Here is a 17,958-nt window from a genome sequence, read left to right as displayed (position 1 = left end):
GGGCTCAAGGGACGGCGTGGGCACTCTCCAGGCGAGAGAGGGTGCCCGTGCCCCGAGAGAGCCCCGGGGAGAGCCCGAGGCCTGGCCGCAGAGGCTGCCATTGCCTCCCCGGGCTCCTACCATGGGGCCTGGCCCTGCTCGCCCGAGGCCCAGGTTCACCGCAGGTGAATGCCTTTTGCGGACGCCGAGGACAGGAGGCCGCCGATTCCCTCACAGAGGTGGGGCTTCGAGCTCTGGGGGACTGAGGTCGCAGCGGTCACACTCCATTTTTGGGTGGTTCCGCACAGACTGGAGGGTTGAAGCGGCTGGGTCCAAGTCTGCCGCCTTGTGGCAGGGTGGGGGCGTTGCAGGCGAAGCAAGGCTCTTAGCCTCCCAGGCGGGGCACAGGGCCAGACTCCCCACGGGAGAACCGGTCCGTGGACGAGGGTCCCGCCCGCCCGCCCGCCCGCCCGGACCCGCTCCACCTGGCGCGGAGCCGTGGCCGGCTCCTCTTCCCGGCCCCAGGTCCCTAGTTCTTCCCTGGCACTCTGCCTCGGCGGGGGTGGGAGAGCTGCTGGGAAGTGTGGTCCACGGGAAAACGCGCGGTCCTCTGGGTGGCAGTGAGGGCTTCCCTTAACTCTGACACCGGCCCAGGGACCCTGTGAACCTGGCCTGATATCTCAAGGGGTGGGGGGGCACGTTGCCCGGAGGGATGCTCTTGGGGTGGGGCCTGCTTGCGCCTGCGCGGCCCCGCCTCCTGGCCCGAAACCACCCAGCCGCGGCTCGGACAAAAGCCATCTCCTGGGGGCCTCCCCCCTGTTCTTCCATCCGTAAAGGGGGACCCCTTTACGGATGGAAGAACAGGGGGATCTTCGCAGTGGTGGGGACGGGACGGAGGGGTCTGCGGGTTTGCCGCCACGTAGGCCAGTTGCTCGCACCCCGGCCCCATGTGTCCCGGCTCCATGGAGGAGTTGGGCCGCTTATGGCGGGATGCAGGCGTCCTGCGGGGGTCAAGGGACGGCGTGGGCACTCCCCGGGCGAGAGAGGGCGCCTGGGACCCGAGAGAGCACCCGGGAAAATGCCCAGCCCTGGCCCCCATGGCTCCAGTGGCCTCCCCAGGCTCCTGCCGCGGGGCCTGGTCCCGCTCACCTGGGCCCAGGTTCTCCGCAGGTGAATGCCTTTTGCGGACACCAAGGACCACAGGCCGCGGATCCCTTCACGGGGAGGGGGGGGTTCGAGCTCTGTGGGACCCAGGTCGCATCGCACACGGTCCCTTCTCGCAAAGTTCAGCCCAGACTTTAGAGAGTAGAAGCGTCTCGGTGCAAGTTTACCGCCTCGGGGCAGGGTGGGGCCGTTTGAGCCGAGAAAGACTCTTAGCCCCCCAGGCAGGTCTCAGGCCCAAGACCCCCCCGCGAGACCCGGTCCCTGGGCGTGGGTCCGGCCTGCCCGGGCCCCCCCCCCCGCCCCCCGCCCCCCCCCCCCCCCCGCCTGGCCCGGAACCGTGGCCGGCCCCTCTTCCCGGCCCCAGGTCCCTAGTTCTTCCCCGGCACTCTGCCTCCGGCGGGGTGGGAGACGGGCTGGCAAGTGTGGTCCACGGGAAAAGGATCGGACCTCTGGGTGGCGGGGAGAGCTTCCAGTTCCACGGGACACGACCCCAGGGACCCTGTGAAGCAGGCCTGATATGTCCGGGGTGGGGCCCGTTGCCCCGAGGGAGGCTTCTGGTGGGGCTGCCTGCCCTGAGCCTGCCGGGTCCCGCGTCTTGGCCCGAAACCGGCCAGCCGCGGCTCTGACAAAAGCCATCTCCTGGGGGCCTCCCCCCTGTCCTTCGCAGTTGGGCGGTCGGGACGGAGGGGTCTGCGCCTTTCCAGCCACTTAGCCCAGTGACCCGCAGCCCGGCCCCAGAGTTCCAAGCTCCACGGAGGCAGGGGGCCTCTTATCACGGGAGGCAGGTGTCTCGCGGGGCTCAAGGGACGGCGTGGGCACTCTCCAGGCGAGAGAGGGTGCCCGTGCCCCGAGAGAGCCCCGGGGAGAGCCCGAGGCCTGGCCGCAGAGGCTGCCATTGCCTCCCCGGGCTCCTACCATGGGGCCTGGCCCTGCTCGCCCGAGGCCCAGGTTCACCGCAGGTGAATGCCTTTTGCGGACGCCGAGGACAGGAGGCCGCCGATTCCCTCACAGAGGTGGGGCTTCGAGCTCTGGGGGACTGAGGTCGCAGCGGTCACACTCCATTTTTGGGTGGTTCCGCACAGACTGGAGGGTTGAAGCGGCTGGGTCCAAGTCTGCCGCCTTGTGGCAGGGTGGGGGCGTTGCAGGCGAAGCAAGGCTCTTAGCCTCCCAGGCGGGGCACAGGGCCAGACTCCCCACGGGAGAACCGGTCCGTGGACGAGGGTCCCGCCCGCCCGCCCGCCCGCCCGGACCCGCTCCACCTGGCGCGGAGCCGTGGCCGGCTCCTCTTCCCGGCCCCAGGTCCCTAGTTCTTCCCTGGCACTCTGCCTCGGCGGGGGTGGGAGAGCTGCTGGGAAGTGTGGTCCACGGGAAAACGCGCGGTCCTCTGGGTGGCAGTGAGGGCTTCCCTTAACTCTGACACCGGCCCAGGGACCCTGTGAACCTGGCCTGATATCTCAAGGGGTGGGGGGGCACGTTGCCCGGAGGGATGCTCTTGGGGTGGGGCCTGCTTGCGCCTGCGCGGCCCCGCCTCCTGGCCCGAAACCACCCAGCCGCGGCTCGGACAAAAGCCATCTCCTGGGGGCCTCCCCCCTGTTCTTCCATCCGTAAAGGGGGACCCCTTTACGGATGGAAGAACAGGGGGATCTTCGCAGTGGTGGGGACGGGACGGAGGGGTCTGCGGGTTTGCCGCCACGTAGGCCAGTTGCTCGCACCCCGGCCCCATGTGTCCCGGCTCCATGGAGGAGTTGGGCCGCTTATGGCGGGATGCAGGCGTCCTGCGGGGGTCAAGGGACGGCGTGGGCACTCCCCGGGCGAGAGAGGGCGCCTGGGACCCGAGAGAGCACCCGGGAAAATGCCCAGCCCTGGCCCCCATGGCTCCAGTGGCCTCCCCAGGCTCCTGCCGCGGGGCCTGGTCCCGCTCACCTGGGCCCAGGTTCTCCGCAGGTGAATGCCTTTTGCGGACACCAAGGACCACAGGCCGCGGATCCCTTCACGGGGAGGGGGGGGTTCGAGCTCTGTGGGACCCAGGTCGCATCGCACACGGTCCCTTCTCGCAAAGTTCAGCCCAGACTTTAGAGAGTAGAAGCGTCTCGGTGCAAGTTTACCGCCTCGGGGCAGGGTGGGGCCGTTTGAGCCGAGAAAGACTCTTAGCCCCCCAGGCAGGTCTCAGGCCCAAGACCCCCCCGCGAGACCCGGTCCCTGGGCGTGGGTCCGGCCTGCCCGGGCCCCCCCCCCCGCCCCCCGCCCCCCCCCCCCCCCCGCCTGGCCCGGAACCGTGGCCGGCCCCTCTTCCCGGCCCCAGGTCCCTAGTTCTTCCCCGGCACTCTGCCTCCGGCGGGGTGGGAGACGGGCTGGCAAGTGTGGTCCACGGGAAAAGGATCGGACCTCTGGGTGGCGGGGAGAGCTTCCAGTTCCACGGGACACGACCCCAGGGACCCTGTGAAGCAGGCCTGATATGTCCGGGGTGGGGCCCGTTGCCCCGAGGGAGGCTTCTGGTGGGGCTGCCTGCCCTGAGCCTGCCGGGTCCCGCGTCTTGGCCCGAAACCGGCCAGCCGCGGCTCTGACAAAAGCCATCTCCTGGGGGCCTCCCCCCTGTCCTTCGCAGTTGGGCGGTCGGGACGGAGGGGTCTGCGCCTTTCCAGCCACTTAGCCCAGTGACCCGCAGCCCGGCCCCAGAGTTCCAAGCTCCACGGAGGCAGGGGGCCTCTTATCACGGGAGGCAGGTGTCTCGCGGGGCTCAAGGGACGGCGTGGGCACTCTCCAGGCGAGAGAGGGTGCCCGTGCCCCGAGAGAGCCCCGGGGAGAGCCCGAGGCCTGGCCGCAGAGGCTGCCATTGCCTCCCCGGGCTCCTACCATGGGGCCTGGCCCTGCTCGCCCGAGGCCCAGGTTCACCGCAGGTGAATGCCTTTTGCGGACGCCGAGGACAGGAGGCCGCCGATTCCCTCACAGAGGTGGGGCTTCGAGCTCTGGGGGACTGAGGTCGCAGCGGTCACACTCCATTTTTGGGTGGTTCCGCACAGACTGGAGGGTTGAAGCGGCTGGGTCCAAGTCTGCCGCCTTGTGGCAGGGTGGGGGCGTTGCAGGCGAAGCAAGGCTCTTAGCCTCCCAGGCGGGGCACAGGGCCAGACTCCCCACGGGAGAACCGGTCCGTGGACGAGGGTCCCGCCCGCCCGCCCGCCCGCCCGGACCCGCTCCACCTGGCGCGGAGCCGTGGCCGGCTCCTCTTCCCGGCCCCAGGTCCCTAGTTCTTCCCTGGCACTCTGCCTCGGCGGGGGTGGGAGAGCTGCTGGGAAGTGTGGTCCACGGGAAAACGCGCGGTCCTCTGGGTGGCAGTGAGGGCTTCCCTTAACTCTGACACCGGCCCAGGGACCCTGTGAACCTGGCCTGATATCTCAAGGGGTGGGGGGGCACGTTGCCCGGAGGGATGCTCTTGGGGTGGGGCCTGCTTGCGCCTGCGCGGCCCCGCCTCCTGGCCCGAAACCACCCAGCCGCGGCTCGGACAAAAGCCATCTCCTGGGGGCCTCCCCCCTGTTCTTCCATCCGTAAAGGGGGACCCCTTTACGGATGGAAGAACAGGGGGATCTTCGCAGTGGTGGGGACGGGACGGAGGGGTCTGCGGGTTTGCCGCCACGTAGGCCAGTTGCTCGCACCCCGGCCCCATGTGTCCCGGCTCCATGGAGGAGTTGGGCCGCTTATGGCGGGATGCAGGCGTCCTGCGGGGGTCAAGGGACGGCGTGGGCACTCCCCGGGCGAGAGAGGGCGCCTGGGACCCGAGAGAGCACCCGGGAAAATGCCCAGCCCTGGCCCCCATGGCTCCAGTGGCCTCCCCAGGCTCCTGCCGCGGGGCCTGGTCCCGCTCACCTGGGCCCAGGTTCTCCGCAGGTGAATGCCTTTTGCGGACACCAAGGACCACAGGCCGCGGATCCCTTCACGGGGAGGGGGGGGGTTCGAGCTCTGTGGGACCCAGGTCGCATCGCACACGGTCCCTTCTCGCAAAGTTCAGCCCAGACTTTAGAGAGTAGAAGCGTCTCGGTGCAAGTTTACCGCCTCGGGGCAGGGTGGGGCCGTTTGAGCCGAGAAAGACTCTTAGCCCCCCAGGCAGGTCTCAGGCCCAAGACCCCCCCGCGAGACCCGGTCCCTGGGCGTGGGTCCGGCCTGCCCGGGCCCCCCCCCCGCCCCCCGCCCCCCCCCCCCCCCGCCTGGCCCGGAACCGTGGCCGGCCCCTCTTCCCGGCCCCAGGTCCCTAGTTCTTCCCCGGCACTCTGCCTCCGGCGGGGTGGGAGACGGGCTGGCAAGTGTGGTCCACGGGAAAAGGATCGGACCTCTGGGTGGCGGGGAGAGCTTCCAGTTCCACGGGACACGACCCCAGGGACCCTGTGAAGCAGGCCTGATATGTCCGGGGTGGGGCCCGTTGCCCCGAGGGAGGCTTCTGGTGGGGCTGCCTGCCCTGAGCCTGCCGGGTCCCGCGTCTTGGCCCGAAACCGGCCAGCCGCGGCTCTGACAAAAGCCATCTCCTGGGGGCCTCCCCCCTGTCCTTCGCAGTTGGGCGGTCGGGACGGAGGGGTCTGCGCCTTTCCAGCCACTTAGCCCAGTGACCCGCAGCCCGGCCCCAGAGTTCCAAGCTCCACGGAGGCAGGGGGCCTCTTATCACGGGAGGCAGGTGTCTCGCGGGGCTCAAGGGACGGCGTGGGCACTCTCCAGGCGAGAGAGGGTGCCCGTGCCCCGAGAGAGCCCCGGGGAGAGCCCGAGGCCTGGCCGCAGAGGCTGCCATTGCCTCCCCGGGCTCCTACCATGGGGCCTGGCCCTGCTCGCCCGAGGCCCAGGTTCACCGCAGGTGAATGCCTTTTGCGGACGCCGAGGACAGGAGGCCGCCGATTCCCTCACAGAGGTGGGGCTTCGAGCTCTGGGGGACTGAGGTCGCAGCGGTCACACTCCATTTTTGGGTGGTTCCGCACAGACTGGAGGGTTGAAGCGGCTGGGTCCAAGTCTGCCGCCTTGTGGCAGGGTGGGGGCGTTGCAGGCGAAGCAAGGCTCTTAGCCTCCCAGGCGGGGCACAGGGCCAGACTCCCCACGGGAGAACCGGTCCGTGGACGAGGGTCCCGCCCGCCCGCCCCGCCCGCCCGGACCCGCTCCACCTGGCGCGGAGCCGTGGCCGGCTCCTCTTCCCGGCCCCAGGTCCCTAGTTCTTCCCTGGCACTCTGCCTCGGCGGGGGTGGGAGAGCTGCTGGGAAGTGTGGTCCACGGGAAAACGCGCGGTCCTCTGGGTGGCAGTGAGGGCTTCCCTTAACTCTGACACCGGCCCAGGGACCCTGTGAACCTGGCCTGATATCTCAAGGGGTGGGGGGGCACGTTGCCCGGAGGGATGCTCTTGGGGTGGGGCCTGCTTGCGCCTGCGCGGCCCCGCCTCCTGGCCCGAAACCACCCAGCCGCGGCTCGGACAAAAGCCATCTCCTGGGGGCCTCCCCCCTGTTCTTCCATCCGTAAAGGGGGACCCCTTTACGGATGGAAGAACAGGGGGATCTTCGCAGTGGTGGGGACGGGACGGAGGGGTCTGCGGGTTTGCCGCCACGTAGGCCAGTTGCTCGCACCCCGGCCCCATGTGTCCCGGCTCCATGGAGGAGTTGGGCCGCTTATGGCGGGATGCAGGCGTCCTGCGGGGGTCAAGGGACGGCGTGGGCACTCCCCGGGCGAGAGAGGGCGCCTGGGACCCGAGAGAGCACCCGGGAAAATGCCCAGCCCTGGCCCCCATGGCTCCAGTGGCCTCCCCAGGCTCCTGCCGCGGGGCCTGGTCCCGCTCACCTGGGCCCAGGTTCTCCGCAGGTGAATGCCTTTTGCGGACACCAAGGACCACAGGCCGCGGATCCCTTCACGGGGAGGGGGGGGTTCGAGCTCTGTGGGACCCAGGTCGCATCGCACACGGTCCCTTCTCGCAAAGTTCAGCCCAGACTTTAGAGAGTAGAAGCGTCTCGGTGCAAGTTTACCGCCTCGGGGCAGGGTGGGGCCGTTTGAGCCGAGAAAGACTCTTAGCCCCCCAGGCAGGTCTCAGGCCCAAGACCCCCCCCGCGAGACCCGGTCCCTGGGCGTGGGTCCGGCCTGCCCGGGCCCCCCCCCCGCCCCCCGCCCCCCCTCCCCCGCCTGGCCCGGAACCGTGGCCGGCCCCTCTTCCCGGCCCCAGGTCCCTAGTTCTTCCCCGGCACTCTGCCTCCGGCGGGGTGGGAGACGGGCTGGCAAGTGTGGTCCACGGGAAAAGGATCGGACCTCTGGGTGGCGGGGAGAGCTTCCAGTTCCACGGGACACGACCCCAGGGACCCTGTGAAGCAGGCCTGATATGTCCGGGGTGGGGCCCGTTGCCCCGAGGGAGGCTTCTGGTGGGGCTGCCTGCCCTGAGCCTGCCGGGTCCCGCGTCTTGGCCCGAAACCGGCCAGCCGCGGCTCTGACAAAAGCCATCTCCTGGGGGCCTCCCCCCTGTCCTTCGCAGTTGGGCGGTCGGGACGGAGGGGTCTGCGCCTTTCCAGCCACTTAGCCCAGTGACCCGCAGCCCGGCCCCAGAGTTCCAAGCTCCACGGAGGCAGGGGGCCTCTTATCACGGGAGGCAGGTGTCTCGCGGGGCTCAAGGGACGGCGTGGGCACTCTCCAGGCGAGAGAGGGTGCCCGTGCCCCGAGAGAGCCCCGGGGAGAGCCCGAGGCCTGGCCGCAGAGGCTGCCATTGCCTCCCCGGGCTCCTACCATGGGGCCTGGCCCTGCTCGCCCGAGGCCCAGGTTCACCGCAGGTGAATGCCTTTTGCGGACGCCGAGGACAGGAGGCCGCCGATTCCCTCACAGAGGTGGGGCTTCGAGCTCTGGGGGACTGAGGTCGCAGCGGTCACACTCCATTTTTGGGTGGTTCCGCACAGACTGGAGGGTTGAAGCGGCTGGGTCCAAGTCTGCCGCCTTGTGGCAGGGTGGGGGCGTTGCAGGCGAAGCAAGGCTCTTAGCCTCCCAGGCGGGGCACAGGGCCAGACTCCCCACGGGAGAACCGGTCCGTGGACGAGGGTCCCGCCCGCCCGCCCGCCCGCCCGGACCCGCTCCACCTGGCGCGGAGCCGTGGCCGGCTCCTCTTCCCGGCCCCAGGTCCCTAGTTCTTCCCTGGCACTCTGCCTCGGCGGGGGTGGGAGAGCTGCTGGGAAGTGTGGTCCACGGGAAAACGCGCGGTCCTCTGGGTGGCAGTGAGGGCTTCCCTTAACTCTGACACCGGCCCAGGGACCCTGTGAACCTGGCCTGATATCTCAAGGGGTGGGGGGGCACGTTGCCCGGAGGGATGCTCTTGGGGTGGGGCCTGCTTGCGCCTGCGCGGCCCCGCCTCCTGGCCCGAAACCACCCAGCCGCGGCTCGGACAAAAGCCATCTCCTGGGGGCCTCCCCCCTGTTCTTCCATCCGTAAAGGGGGACCCCTTTACGGATGGAAGAACAGGGGGATCTTCGCAGTGGTGGGGACGGGACGGAGGGGTCTGCGGGTTTGCCGCCACGTAGGCCAGTTGCTCGCACCCCGGCCCCATGTGTCCCGGCTCCATGGAGGAGTTGGGCCGCTTATGGCGGGATGCAGGCGTCCTGCGGGGGTCAAGGGACGGCGTGGGCACTCCCCGGGCGAGAGAGGGCGCCTGGGACCCGAGAGAGCACCCGGGAAAATGCCCAGCCCTGGCCCCCATGGCTCCAGTGTGGCCTCCCCAGGCTCCTGCCGCGGGGCCTGGTCCCGCTCACCTGGGCCCAGGTTCTCCGCAGGTGAATGCCTTTTGCGGACACCAAGGACCACAGGCCGCGGATCCCTTCACGGGGAGGGGGGGGTTCGAGCTCTGTGGGACCCAGGTCGCATCGCACACGGTCCCTTCTCGCAAAGTTCAGCCCAGACTTTAGAGAGTAGAAGCGTCTCGGTGCAAGTTTACCGCCTCGGGGCAGGGTGGGGCCGTTTGAGCCGAGAAAGACTCTTAGCCCCCCAGGCAGGTCTCAGGCCCAAGACCCCCCCGCGAGACCCGGTCCCTGGGCGTGGGTCCGGCCTGCCCGGGCCCCCCCCCCGCCCCCCGCCCCCCCCCCCCCCCGCCTGGCCCGGAACCGTGGCCGGCCCCTCTTCCCGGCCCCAGGTCCCTAGTTCTTCCCCGGCACTCTGCCTCCGGCGGGGTGGGAGACGGGCTGGCAAGTGTGGTCCACGGGAAAAGGATCGGACCTCTGGGTGGCGGGGAGAGCTTCCAGTTCCACGGGACACGACCCCAGGGACCCTGTGAAGCAGGCCTGATATGTCCGGGGTGGGGCCCGTTGCCCCGAGGGAGGCTTCTGGTGGGGCTGCCTGCCCTGAGCCTGCCGGGTCCCGCGTCTTGGCCCGAAACCGGCCAGCCGCGGCTCTGACAAAAGCCATCTCCTGGGGGCCTCCCCCCTGTCCTTCGCAGTTGGGCGGTCGGGACGGAGGGGTCTGCGCCTTTCCAGCCACTTAGCCCAGTGACCCGCAGCCCGGCCCCAGAGTTCCAAGCTCCACGGAGGCAGGGGGCCTCTTATCACGGGAGGCAGGTGTCTCGCGGGGCTCAAGGGACGGCGTGGGCACTCTCCAGGCGAGAGAGGGTGCCCGTGCCCCGAGAGAGCCCCGGGGAGAGCCCGAGGCCTGGCCGCAGAGGCTGCCATTGCCTCCCCGGGCTCCTACCATGGGGCCTGGCCCTGCTCGCCCGAGGCCCAGGTTCACCGCAGGTGAATGCCTTTTGCGGACGCCGAGGACAGGAGGCCGCCGATTCCCTCACAGAGGTGGGGCTTCGAGCTCTGGGGGACTGAGGTCGCAGCGGTCACACTCCATTTTTGGGTGGTTCCGCACAGACTGGAGGGTTGAAGCGGCTGGGTCCAAGTCTGCCGCCTTGTGGCAGGGTGGGGGCGTTGCAGGCGAAGCAAGGCTCTTAGCCTCCCAGGCGGGGCACAGGGCCAGACTCCCCACGGGAGAACCGGTCCGTGGACGAGGGTCCCGCCCGCCCGCCCGCCCGCCCGGACCCGCTCCACCTGGCGCGGAGCCGTGGCCGGCTCCTCTTCCCGGCCCCAGGTCCCTAGTTCTTCCCTGGCACTCTGCCTCGGCGGGGGTGGGAGAGCTGCTGGGAAGTGTGGTCCACGGGAAAACGCGCGGTCCTCTGGGTGGCAGTGAGGGCTTCCCTTAACTCTGACACCGGCCCAGGGACCCTGTGAACCTGGCCTGATATCTCAAGGGGTGGGGGGGCACGTTGCCCGGAGGGATGCTCTTGGGGTGGGGCCTGCTTGCGCCTGCGCGGCCCCGCCTCCTGGCCCGAAACCACCCAGCCGCGGCTCGGACAAAAGCCATCTCCTGGGGGCCTCCCCCCTGTTCTTCCATCCGTAAAGGGGGACCCCTTTACGGATGGAAGAACAGGGGGATCTTCGCAGTGGTGGGGACGGGACGGAGGGGTCTGCGGGTTTGCCGCCACGTAGGCCAGTTGCTCGCACCCCGGCCCCATGTGTCCCGGCTCCATGGAGGAGTTGGGCCGCTTATGGCGGGATGCAGGCGTCCTGCGGGGGTCAAGGGACGGCGTGGGCACTCCCCGGGCGAGAGAGGGCGCCTGGGACCCGAGAGAGCACCCGGGAAAATGCCCAGCCCTGGCCCCCATGGCTCCAGTGGCCTCCCCAGGCTCCTGCCGCGGGGCCTGGTCCCGCTCACCCCTGGGCCCAGGTTCTCCGCAGGTGAATGCCTTTTGCGGACACCAAGGACCACAGGCCGCGGATCCCTTCACGGGGAGGGGGGGGTTCGAGCTCTGTGGGACCCAGGTCGCATCGCACACGGTCCCTTCTCGCAAAGTTCAGCCCAGACTTTAGAGAGTAGAAGCGTCTCGGTGCAAGTTTACCGCCTCGGGGCAGGGTGGGGCCGTTTGAGCCGAGAAAGACTCTTAGCCCCCCAGGCAGGTCTCAGGCCCAAGACCCCCCCGCGAGACCCGGTCCCTGGGCGTGGGTCCGGCCTGCCCGGGCCCCCCCCCCCGCCCCCCGCCCCCCCCCCCCCCCCCGCCTGGCCCGGAACCGTGGCCGGCCCCTCTTCCCGGCCCCAGGTCCCTAGTTCTTCCCCGGCACTCTGCCTCCGGCGGGGTGGGAGACGGGCTGGCAAGTGTGGTCCACGGGAAAAGGATCGGACCTCTGGGTGGCGGGGAGAGCTTCCAGTTCCACGGGACACGACCCCAGGGACCCTGTGAAGCAGGCCTGATATGTCCGGGGTGGGGCCCGTTGCCCCGAGGGAGGCTTCTGGTGGGGCTGCCTGCCCTGAGCCTGCCGGGTCCCGCGTCTTGGCCCGAAACCGGCCAGCCGCGGCTCTGACAAAAGCCATCTCCTGGGGGCCTCCCCCCTGTCCTTCGCAGTTGGGCGGTCGGGACGGAGGGGTCTGCGCCTTTCCAGCCACTTAGCCCAGTGACCCGCAGCCCGGCCCCAGAGTTCCAAGCTCCACGGAGGCAGGGGGCCTCTTATCACGGGAGGCAGGTGTCTCGCGGGGCTCAAGGGACGGCGTGGGCACTCTCCAGGCGAGAGAGGGTGCCCGTGCCCCGAGAGAGCCCCGGGGAGAGCCCGAGGCCTGGCCGCAGAGGCTGCCATTGCCTCCCCGGGCTCCTACCATGGGGCCTGGCCCTGCTCGCCCGAGGCCCAGGTTCACCGCAGGTGAATGCCTTTTGCGGACGCCGAGGACAGGAGGCCGCCGATTCCCTCACAGAGGTGGGGCTTCGAGCTCTGGGGGACTGAGGTCGCAGCGGTCACACTCCATTTTTGGGTGGTTCCGCACAGACTGGAGGGTTGAAGCGGCTGGGTCCAAGTCTGCCGCCTTGTGGCAGGGTGGGGGCGTTGCAGGCGAAGCAAGGCTCTTAGCCTCCCAGGCGGGGCACAGGGCCAGACTCCCCACGGGAGAACCGGTCCGTGGACGAGGGTCCCGCCCGCCCGCCCGCCCGCCCGGACCCGCTCCACCTGGCGCGGAGCCGTGGCCGGCTCCTCTTCCCGGCCCCAGGTCCCTAGTTCTTCCCTGGCACTCTGCCTCGGCGGGGGTGGGAGAGCTGCTGGGAAGTGTGGTCCACGGGAAAACGCGCGGTCCTCTGGGTGGCAGTGAGGGCTTCCCTTAACTCTGACACCGGCCCAGGGACCCTGTGAACCTGGCCTGATATCTCAAGGGGTGGGGGGGCACGTTGCCCGGAGGGATGCTCTTGGGGTGGGGCCTGCTTGCGCCTGCGCGGCCCCGCCTCCTGGCCCGAAACCACCCAGCCGCGGCTCGGACAAAAGCCATCTCCTGGGGGCCTCCCCCCTGTTCTTCCATCCGTAAAGGGGGACCCCTTTACGGATGGAAGAACAGGGGGATCTTCGCAGTGGTGGGGACGGGACGGAGGGGTCTGCGGGTTTGCCGCCACGTAGGCCAGTTGCTCGCACCCCGGCCCCATGTGTCCCGGCTCCATGGAGGAGTTGGGCCGCTTATGGCGGGATGCAGGCGTCCTGCGGGGGTCAAGGGACGGCGTGGGCACTCCCCGGGCGAGAGAGGGCGCCTGGGACCCGAGAGAGCACCCGGGAAAATGCCCAGCCCTGGCCCCCATGGCTCCAGTGGCCTCCCCAGGCTCCTGCCGCGGGGCCTGGTCCCGCTCACCTGGGCCCAGGTTCTCCGCAGGTGAATGCCTTTTGCGGACACCAAGGACCACAGGCCGCGGATCCCTTCACGGGGAGGGGGGGGTTCGAGCTCTGTGGGACCCAGGTCGCATCGCACACGGTCCCTTCTCGCAAAGTTCAGCCCAGACTTTAGAGAGTAGAAGCGTCTCGGTGCAAGTTTACCGCCTCGGGGCAGGGTGGGGCCGTTTGAGCCGAGAAAGACTCTTAGCCCCCCAGGCAGGTCTCAGGCCCAAGACCCCCCCGCGAGACCCGGTCCCTGGGCGTGGGTCCGGCCTGCCCGGGCCCCCCCCCCGCCCCCCGCCCCCCCCCCCCCCCGCCTGGCCCGGAACCGTGGCCGGCCCCTCTTCCCGGCCCCAGGTCCCTAGTTCTTCCCCGGCACTCTGCCTCCGGCGGGGTGGGAGACGGGCTGGCAAGTGTGGTCCACGGGAAAAGGATCGGACCTCTGGGTGGCGGGGAGAGCTTCCAGTTCCACGGGACACGACCCCAGGGACCCTGTGAAGCAGGCCTGATATGTCCGGGGTGGGGCCCGTTGCCCCGAGGGAGGCTTCTGGTGGGGCTGCCTGCCCTGAGCCTGCCGGGTCCCGCGTCTTGGCCCGAAACCGGCCAGCCGCGGCTCTGACAAAAGCCATCTCCTGGGGGCCTCCCCCCTGTCCTTCGCAGTTGGGCGGTCGGGACGGAGGGGTCTGCGCCTTTCCAGCCACTTAGCCCAGTGACCCGCAGCCCGGCCCCAGAGTTCCAAGCTCCACGGAGGCAGGGGGCCTCTTATCACGGGAGGCAGGTGTCTCGCGGGGCTCAAGGGACGGCGTGGGCACTCTCCAGGCGAGAGAGGGTGCCCGTGCCCCGAGAGAGCCCCGGGGAGAGCCCGAGGCCTGGCCGCAGAGGCTGCCATTGCCTCCCCGGGCTCCTACCATGGGGCCTGGCCCTGCTCGCCCGAGGCCCAGGTTCACCGCAGGTGAATGCCTTTTGCGGACGCCGAGGACAGGAGGCCGCCGATTCCCTCACAGAGGTGGGGCTTCGAGCTCTGGGGGACTGAGGTCGCAGCGGTCACACTCCATTTTTGGGTGGTTCCGCACAGACTGGAGGGTTGAAGCGGCTGGGTCCAAGTCTGCCGCCTTGTGGCAGGGTGGGGGCGTTGCAGGCGAAGCAAGGCTCTTAGCCTCCCAGGCGGGGCACAGGGCCAGACTCCCCACGGGAGAACCGGTCCGTGGACGAGGGTCCCGCCCGCCCGCCCGCCCGCCCGGACCCGCTCCACCTGGCGCGGAGCCGTGGCCGGCTCCTCTTCCCGGCCCCAGGTCCCTAGTTCTTCCCTGGCACTCTGCCTCGGCGGGGGTGGGAGAGCTGCTGGGAAGTGTGGTCCACGGGAAAACGCGCGGTCCTCTGGGTGGCAGTGAGGGCTTCCCTTAACTCTGACACCGGCCCAGGGACCCTGTGAACCTGGCCTGATATCTCAAGGGGTGGGGGGGCACGTTGCCCGGAGGGATGCTCTTGGGGTGGGGCCTGCTTGCGCCTGCGCGGCCCCGCCTCCTGGCCCGAAACCACCCAGCCGCGGCTCGGACAAAAGCCATCTCCTGGGGGCCTCCCCCCTGTTCTTCCATCCGTAAAGGGGGACCCCTTTACGGATGGAAGAACAGGGGGATCTTCGCAGTGGTGGGGACGGGACGGAGGGGTCTGCGGGTTTGCCGCCACGTAGGCCAGTTGCTCGCACCCCGGCCCCATGTGTCCCGGCTCCATGGAGGAGTTGGGCCGCTTATGGCGGGATGCAGGCGTCCTGCGGGGGTCAAGGGACGGCGTGGGCACTCCCCGGGCGAGAGAGGGCGCCTGGGACCCGAGAGAGCACCCGGGAAAATGCCCAGCCCTGGCCCCCATGGCTCCAGTGGCCTCCCCAGGCTCCTGCCGCGGGGCCTGGTCCCGCTCACCTGGGCCCAGGTTCTCCGCAGGTGAATGCCTTTTGCGGACACCAAGGACCACAGGCCGCGGATCCCTTCACGGGGAGGGGGGGGGTTCGAGCTCTGTGGGACCCAGGTCGCATCGCACACGGTCCCTTCTCGCAAAGTTCAGCCCAGACTTTAGAGAGTAGAAGCGTCTCGGTGCAAGTTTACCGCCTCGGGGCAGGGTGGGGCCGTTTGAGCCGAGAAAGACTCTTAGCCCCCCAGGCAGGTCTCAGGCCCAAGACCCCCCCGCGAGACCCGGTCCCTGGGCGTGGGTCCGGCCTGCCCGGGCCCCCCCCCCCGCCCCCCGCCCCCCGCCCCCCCCCCCCCGCCTGGCCCGGAACCGTGGCCGGCCCCTCTTCCCGGCCCCAGGTCCCTAGTTCTTCCCCGGCACTCTGCCTCCGGCGGGGTGGGAGACGGGCTGGCAAGTGTGGTCCACGGGAAAAGGATCGGACCTCTGGGTGGCGGGGAGAGCTTCCAGTTCCACGGGACACGACCCCAGGGACCCTGTGAAGCAGGCCTGATATGTCCGGGGTGGGGCCCGTTGCCCCGAGGGAGGCTTCTGGTGGGGCTGCCTGCCCTGAGCCTGCCGGGTCCCGCGTCTTGGCCCGAAACCGGCCAGCCGCGGCTCTGACAAAAGCCATCTCCTGGGGGCCTCCCCCCTGTCCTTCGCAGTTGGGCGGTCGGGACGGAGGGGTCTGCGCCTTTCCAGCCACTTAGCCCAGTGACCCGCAGCCCGGCCCCAGAGTTCCAAGCTCCACGGAGGCAGGGGGCCTCTTATCACGGGAGGCAGGTGTCTCGCGGGGCTCAAGGGACGGCGTGGGCACTCTCCAGGCGAGAGAGGGTGCCCGTGCCCCGAGAGAGCCCCGGGGAGAGCCCGAGGCCTGGCCGCAGAGGCTGCCATTGCCTCCCCGGGCTCCTACCATGGGGCCTGGCCCTGCTCGCCCGAGGCCCAGGTTCACCGCAGGTGAATGCCTTTTGCGGACGCCGAGGACAGGAGGCCGCCGATTCCCTCACAGAGGTGGGGCTTCGAGCTCTGGGGGACTGAGGTCGCAGCGGTCACACTCCATTTTTGGGTGGTTCCGCACAGACTGGAGGGTTGAAGCGGCTGGGTCCAAGTCTGCCGCCTTGTGGCAGGGTGGGGGCGTTGCAGGCGAAGCAAGGCTCTTAGCCTCCCAGGCGGGGCACAGGGCCAGACTCCCCACGGGAGAACCGGTCCGTGGACGAGGGTCCCGCCCGCCCGCCCGCTCGCCCGGACCCGCTCCACCTGGCGCGGAGCCGTGGCCGGCTCCTCTTCCCGGCCCCAGGTCCCTAGTTCTTCCCTGGCACTCTGCCTCGGCGGGGGTGGGAGAGCTGCTGGGAAGTGTGGTCCACGGGAAAACGCGCGGTCCTCTGGGTGGCAGTGAGGGCTTCCCTTAACTCTGACACCGGCCCAGGGACCCTGTGAACCTGGCCTGATATCTCAAGGGGTGGGGGGGCACGTTGCCCGGAGGGATGCTCTTGGGGTGGGGCCTGCTTGCGCCTGCGCGGCCCCGCCTCCTGGCCCGAAACCACCCAGCCGCGGCTCGGACAAAAGCCATCTCCTGGGGGCCTCCCCCCTGTTCTTCCATCCGTAAAGGGGGACCCCTTTACGGATGGAAGAACAGGGGGATCTTCGCAGTGGTGGGGACGGGACGGAGGGGTCTGCGGGTTTGCCGCCACGTAGGCCAGTTGCTCGCACCCCGGCCCCATGTGTCCCGGCTCCATGGAGGAGTTGGGCCGCTTATGGCGGGATGCAGGCGTCCTGCGGGGGTCAAGGGACGGCGTGGGCACTCCCCGGGCGAGAGAGGGCGCCTGGGACCCGAGAGAGCACCCGGGAAAATGCCCAGCCCTGGCCCCCATGGCTCCAGTGGCCTCCCCAGGCTCCTGCCGCGGGGCCTGGTCCCGCTCACCTGGGCCCAGGTTCTCCGCAGGTGAATGCCTTTTGCGGACACCAAGGACCACAGGCCGCGGATCCCTTCACGGGGAGGGGGGGGTTCGAGCTCTGTGGGACCCAGGTCGCATCGCACACGGTCCCTTCTCGCAAAGTTCAGCCCAGACTTTAGAGAGTAGAAGCGTCTCGGTGCAAGTTTACCGCCTCGGGGCAGGGTGGGGCCGTTTGAGCCGAGAAAGACTCTTAGCCCCCCAGGCAGGTCTCAGGCCCAAGACCCCCCCGCGAGACCCGGTCCCTGGGCGTGGGTCCGGCCTGCCCGGGCCCCCCCCCCGCCCCCCGCCCCCCCCCCCCCCCGCCTGGCCCGGAACCGTGGCCGGCCCCTCTTCCCGGCCCCAGGTCCCTAGTTCTTCCCCGGCACTCTGCCTCCGGCGGGGTGGGAGACGGGCTGGCAAGTGTGGTCCACGGGAAAAGGATCGGACCTCTGGGTGGCGGGGAGAGCTTCCAGTTCCACGGGACACGACCCCAGGGACCCTGTGAAGCAGGCCTGATATGTCCGGGGTGGGGCCCGTTGCCCCGAGGGAGGCTTCTGGTGGGGCTGCCTGCCCTGAGCCTGCCGGGTCCCGCGTCTTGGCCCGAAACCGGCCAGCCGCGGCTCTGACAAAAGCCATCTCCTGGGGGCCTCCCCCCTGTCCTTCGCAGTTGGGCGGTCGGGACGGAGGGGTCTGCGCCTTTCCAGCCACTTAGCCCAGTGACCCGCAGCCCGGCCCCAGAGTTCCAAGCTCCACGGAGGCAGGGGGCCTCTTATCACGGGAGGCAGGTGTCTCGCGGGGCTCAAGGGACGGCGTGGGCACTCTCCAGGCGAGAGAGGGTGCCCGTGCCCCGAGAGAGCCCCGGGGAGAGCCCGAGGCCTGGCCGCAGAGGCTGCCATTGCCTCCCCGGGCTCCTACCATGGGGCCTGGCCCTGCTCGCCCGAGGCCCAGGTTCACCGCAGGTGAATGCCTTTTGCGGACGCCGAGGACAGGAGGCCGCCGATTCCCTCACAGAGGTGGGGCTTCGAGCTCTGGGGGACTGAGGTCGCAGCGGTCACACTCCATTTTTGGGTGGTTCCGCACAGACTGGAGGGTTGAAGCGGCTGGGTCCAAGTCTGCCGCCTTGTGGCAGGGTGGGGGCGTTGCAGGCGAAGCAAGGCTCTTAGCCTCCCAGGCGGGGCACAGGGCCAGACTCCCCACGGGAGAACCGGTCCGTGGACGAGGGTCCCGCCCGCCCGCCCGCCCGCCCGGACCCGCTCCACCTGGCGCGGAGCCGTGGCCGGCTCCTCTTCCCGGCCCCAGGTCCCTAGTTC

The sequence above is a fragment of the Desmodus rotundus genome, chromosome 5 (genome assembly GCF_022682495.2).
Source record: "Desmodus rotundus isolate HL8 chromosome 5, HLdesRot8A.1, whole genome shotgun sequence".
Classification (NCBI taxonomy): domain Eukaryota; kingdom Metazoa; phylum Chordata; class Mammalia; order Chiroptera; family Phyllostomidae; genus Desmodus; species Desmodus rotundus.
The sequence above is the reverse complement of the archived record's forward strand: the minus strand, read 5'-3'. Positions refer to the sequence as shown.